General features: G+C 57.5%; 1 long non-coding RNA gene across 1 annotated transcript in view; it reads left to right on the forward strand.

Moving 5' to 3' along the window:
* Window positions 1–5,351, forward strand: part of LOC102249294 — a 33,731-nt gene that overhangs the window by 1,745 nt on the left and 26,635 nt on the right. The window contains exon 2 of the long non-coding RNA XR_314488.2: window positions 4,032–4,094. This is a non-coding gene — a long non-coding RNA (uncharacterized LOC102249294). The remainder of the gene's footprint in view (window positions 1–4,031; window positions 4,095–5,351) is intronic.

Raw genomic sequence — 5,351 nt, forward strand, 5'->3', positions numbered from 1 at the left:
GTTCTGAGCTGCCCAGTGCAGTGGTGACAGACCCGAGCCATGAGTGGCAGAAGCTCCGGCCTGGGGCCTGCAGAGGTGGGGAAGGGGTGGGAAAGGGATGAGGTGCGGTAGGGGGAGCAGAAAGCGTCAAAGCCTGCATGGGAAGCATTTTTAAGGGTCATTAATATTAACAGCATTGTTCCAAATAGAATAATGAGCAGGGCTGTAATGAATCCTTTCTAATGGCAGCTTTGCTCCCGTTTCCATACTGTATTTTTAATCAACAAATCTCCCGAGGGGCCTTTCACCACAGAATATGAACGGTGGGCGTCTGCTCCCTCCCTGAAATCTATGAGAATTCCCCGGAGGCTGCCACCCAGACCTGGTTATTGCAGAGATGACGGTCACGCATTCGCTCGATGACGTTTTAGAAATCGCAACCGTGCGCCCAGGCCGTCGGGAGGCCCCGAGGAGGCAGCCGTGGTCGGAGCAGTCACAGCCCCCCCTTGTCAGCGAAGACAGACGCACGAACCATTGCAACCCCCGCAGGAGGGCCCACCCGGCGATGGCGGGCGTGATGGGAGCCTCCCCGGAAGGAGCACAGCAGGAAGGCTCCCTGGAGAAGGTGGCAGGAAGCTGAGCCCTGAAGTGGGGGGAGGGGTCGCCAGAGGGAAGAGGGGGCACCAGGGGTACACAGGCGGGAATGGCGAAGCGACAGGTTTGAGAACAGCACAGTGCGGAGCAAGAGTGTGAGCTGCACAGCCACGGGCACAGCAGCGATTCACAACCGCCCGGAGTGGAAGCAACCCGTGTCCATCGACGCGTGCTAGACCCATAAAACATGTCAGCTCCGTGCGAGGGAATGTTACCCGGCCATGACAAGGAATGAAGCACTGTTCCATGCTACCACATGGATGCACTTCAAAAGCACTGTGCTAAGTGCAAGAAGCCAGACACGGTCACGTGTTGCATGATTCCACTTATGAAATGTCCAGAAGAGGCGAATCCATAGAGACTGAGCAGATGGAGGTTGCGGGGGGGGTGGTGGTGGTGTCGGGAATGGCTGCTACCGCTCACGGGCTTTGCCTGGCGGTGCAAATGTTTTGGAACTGGATAGAAGTGGTGGTTGCACAACACTGTGAATGTGCTAAATGCCACTGATTCGCTCACTTTGAGACGGTTAATTTATGTTACGTGAACGTCACCTCAAAAAATTTAAAAAGGTGAGAAAAGAGTGTTTGAGAAGCCAGGCCAGAAGACGCAGGCTGTGTGTGGGCCCAGCCGGGAGTCCTCACCTGCAGAAAGCCCTCCCGCCCGCCAAGAGGAGCCTCACCCAGCATGGCTGCCATCAGGCTCACAGGTGCTAGGAGTTTCCTGGGAACCGTGGTGATGGCTGGCTAGCGATCTCATTATAGAGCAGTGGTTCTCAACCTCGGCTGCACATTAGAATCACCTGGGCATCTTTTTAAACTCCTGATTTCTGGGCCTCATCCTCCGGAAATTCTGTTTCTTTGTTACTGATGTTGTGGCCCCACCCCATAACAAAGAAACAGAATTTCTGGAGGATGAGGCCCAGAAATCAGGAGTTTAAAAAGATTCCCAGGTGATTCTAATGTGCAGCCAAGGTTGAGAACCACTGTTATAGAGAATCCAGGGAGTGAATTACAGACAAGTGCTGAACTGTGCCTGGCACAGAGCGAGGGGCAGACACGTGCACCGTGATAATAACACCAGCTAAAAGGGATTGAGAGCTTTCTTTGGCCCAGACATGCAGGCCAGACTCTGCCTGTATTATTCCCTCTAACCTCCCAGCAGCCCCGTCAACCAGGCACTATGATGAACCCCAATTTACTGATTAAAAAAACACCCCAACAGCTCAGAGATGTTAAGTCACTTGCCCCAAATCACACAGCTGAGAAGTAGCAGGCCCGGGCCTGGATTCGGGCTTGTCCAGCTCCAGTGCTCTTAACCATTGTGCTCCGTCGCTTCCTAAATGATCAGCTATTTGAAAAGCCCTGACTCCTTCCTGCCCCCACCCTGCCCTGCCTGGCCCTCTGCTCCGAAAGCCCGGACGGTCACCTCTTTTATCCCCATTGCAACACCATCCAGAGGACGCGGACAAGAGCAGCGACAGGGCTCCGGGCTCCGGGGTGCGTGCTGTGTGTTCATGGCCTGTGGCCGTGACCTGTGTGGGTGCAGACAGCTGTGTTCCCTCCCGGCTGGAGAGATGTGCCCGCAGCCTGGGAAGCAGCCCTGAGGCCAGCACCAAGTTGGAGATGACCCTCGTTGCCACTCTATCGATGGCCGGAGACGGGGCTGTGGGAGAATGGACAGCGAGGGCAATTGGCATCGTAACTTGCTACCAGAGTATTGATGAGCCATCGGAGTATGACACGTCCCCAGCAAAGCATGCTCTCACCCAGACCGGCCAGGAGCAGGCCTGGCCGCTTCCTCTGTGTGCCATGGGGTGGGCGCCCGCCTGGGACCAGCTCTTCTTCGAAGATGCCCCCTCTGGGCAGTTACGGAAGGTGCTCTGCACACAGTCACTGCTCTCCGGGGCTAGTGTCCTGGCAAAGACCGGAGGCTGCTTGTGATAAACGGGTACAAACTGAGGGCCAGGCGTGGAAACGCAGCCCCTGAGGTCAGAGGGAAGGTAATGGGCTCCAGCAGAGGCCGGCAGTGCCGTCGTATAAATCAGAGATCGCTGTGTGTGGAGACTCGGCTCGCTTCCCGGGCCCATGTCACGCGAGGCCTGTTTGGTGCTGCGCCTGTTTGCTGCCCATCGGAGGGCCGGCTCCGGCCTCACATTGATCTGAAATACCATCGCCAACAGGAGGAAGGCGAGGGCACGTTTGTTACTGACTTGATTGTAAAGGAAGTCGGGGAATCAAAGGCAGGCGGCCAAGGAAACGGTACCGAGTTGCCGTGAGTTTGAATTCCATAGCAACAGACGGCCCCCAAACTGCCATCATTGCCACAGGCGAGGAGCCCAGGAAGGAGGCGGCGAACACTCACAAATGACACTTAGGGGCACTTCTTTGGCGACAACAGAGGAAAGAAGGCTCTGGTGCTGTGTCGAAGCCACACCTATGGGGTCCCCATTTGCCAGGACCCGGAGGGGAGGACGGGGGTGGGGCTGGGACTCAGCGGGCGCAGGAGAGGGCTGACCCTAATGGGCAGCCACCCAACAGCCAGCAGCCTCAGGGACAGGAACAGGGCCCTCGAAACAGCCATCCCTGTGACGGAGAGGCTCGGGGCCCAGCCCCCAGGCCGCAGGCAGAGGCCAGGCCTGGGCCACAGCCGGCTCGTTTGTCTCCCCGGTTCCCCCATCTCCCCCTGGGACTCAGGGGACGCAGGAGAGGGCTGACCCTAATGGGCAGCCACCCAACAGCCAGCAGCCTCAGGGACAGGAACAGGGCCCTCGAAACAGCCATCCCTGTGACGGAGAGGCTCGGGGCCCAGCCCCCAGGCCGCAGGCAGAGGCCAGGCCTGGGCCACAGCCGGCTCGTTTGTCTCCCCGGTTCCCCCATCTCCCCGCTCCTCTTGAGGAGCATCGATCAGAGTCGGGACTGAGAAGGTCTGAAGCAGCAAAGGCCCAGGGTAATGGGCTGGCCTAGGGGAGGTGGGCGGAGGGGAGGTGGCGGAAGCAGAAGAATCCCATTAAGGAACAAGGCGGATCAATACGGGCTGCAACCAGGAAGGTTTAAAAGCCTCTCCAGAAAGCCAGTTCCACACAAGCCCGTGCCCCACGGTCAGAGGGGAGAGGGGGCTGCAGAGCTGGGGGCCGAGGAGAGCTGGAAGGAGAAGCCGGGGAAGGGGTGGGGGTCCAGGAAAGCCTCGGCCGTGGCAGGGCGCCTGGCTGGTGCAAGGGCCGCCGGACTTGGGGCTAAAACTCAGCAGCAGGCAACCCCCTGTGCCACATGCTCACACTGATCAGGCTGGGAGGCGGGACTTGCAGTCACATGGCCTCGGGGTTGGGTCCCCATCCTGCCACTTACTAGTGACCTCAGGCCAGTCACTGAACTTGCTTCCATTGTGTTTCCCATCCGCAGCCCCGAAGGGACTCCCCAGGTCATGCACAGGACGCTGCGACCACGCCTGGCCCTCAGCACATGGTAAGCTGTGATGACTTCCTCTGACTATCATCTGTGTCCCACAGGAAGTGACACGGTATACCCACGTTTCATTTAAGCTCCTGCAAGGGATCACCAAGCAGATGGTTTGGAATGAATGATTAATTAATACGTGAATAATCGACGTATTGAAATTCTCTGTGTCTCGGTTCCCTCATCTGTCACGGGAATGATCCCCACCTCCTGGGTGGGTGTCGGATGCCAGGAGCTGGGCAGGCAGGTGTGAGGCACAGGGCCCGGCACCTCGGGAGGGACCAGCAAAGGTCGGCTATTATTATTGTTAGTTAATGGGCAGCCGATCACGTCGGCCCACGTGTTGGCATCTGACAGGCATAGCCTGGGAGGCTCACTCCCGCTTCCTGTGTGCACACAGAAGAGGTGATGAGACGACTGGGTAAAAGTTCAGTCTTGGTAGGAGTTACGAGAAGTTACTGCCGAGGGACGAGCCGTCGATGAGTTGTTACTGAGGACTGTCATGAGGTGAATGCCATGGGGGAGCTCAGAAAAGGCACCCCTCTGCCCTGGGGAGCTCCTCCTTCCCACCCATTGACCCCGCACTCCAAACTCAACCGCCTGTCACCGCTCTGCCTTTGCTGGTGCTGTTCCCCCTGCCTCAGTGCCCTTCCTTCCCGCCCTCCTGATCTGCATATTTAAATTCTATGCAAAACAAAAGGCCCAGGTCCAAAAGGTAACAGCCACCAGGTCCCATCCCTGCAGCCACAGCCTCTCAGTCTCCTGTCGGTCAAGGACCATCAGCTGGCAGACTGGTTTCGGGGAGTAGACCACAGAGAGGCAGGTGGAGGGGTGCCCCAGGTCCAGGGACTTGGATGGGAAAGGGATTTTTCTTTCTGCCTCTCTCTCTCATCTCAACTCTTCTCTGTGGGGAGCTCCATCCTCTTACCAAGGGAAAAAGAAGACTCCCCCCTTCCTCCCAGATTCAGTATGAAAACTTTCAGGGAAGAGCTCTATTGGTCTGGCGTGAGTCACACACCCACTTATGGGCCAATCATTGCTGCTCCCTGAAGGAAAGTGAGTTCGATGCCAGGAGAATGGAAGGCGGGCGCCGGGTGGACAAGAAGTATATATTGTTTGTCCAGTACGACACCCCACCTGTATCGGGAGGTGAAGGGGGGCGGCATTTTCAGTTTCCCTGAATAGTCCCCCCACTTCTCCCAGCACCACTCTGGGGTGGTTTTCAAGGGCCTTGTCTCCTGTGACAACTCGAGCAGACCCAGGTTC

This window comes from Myotis brandtii, unplaced genomic scaffold (assembly GCF_000412655.1).
Source record: "Myotis brandtii unplaced genomic scaffold, ASM41265v1 scaffold699, whole genome shotgun sequence".
Lineage (NCBI taxonomy): Eukaryota > Metazoa > Chordata > Mammalia > Chiroptera > Vespertilionidae > Myotis > Myotis brandtii.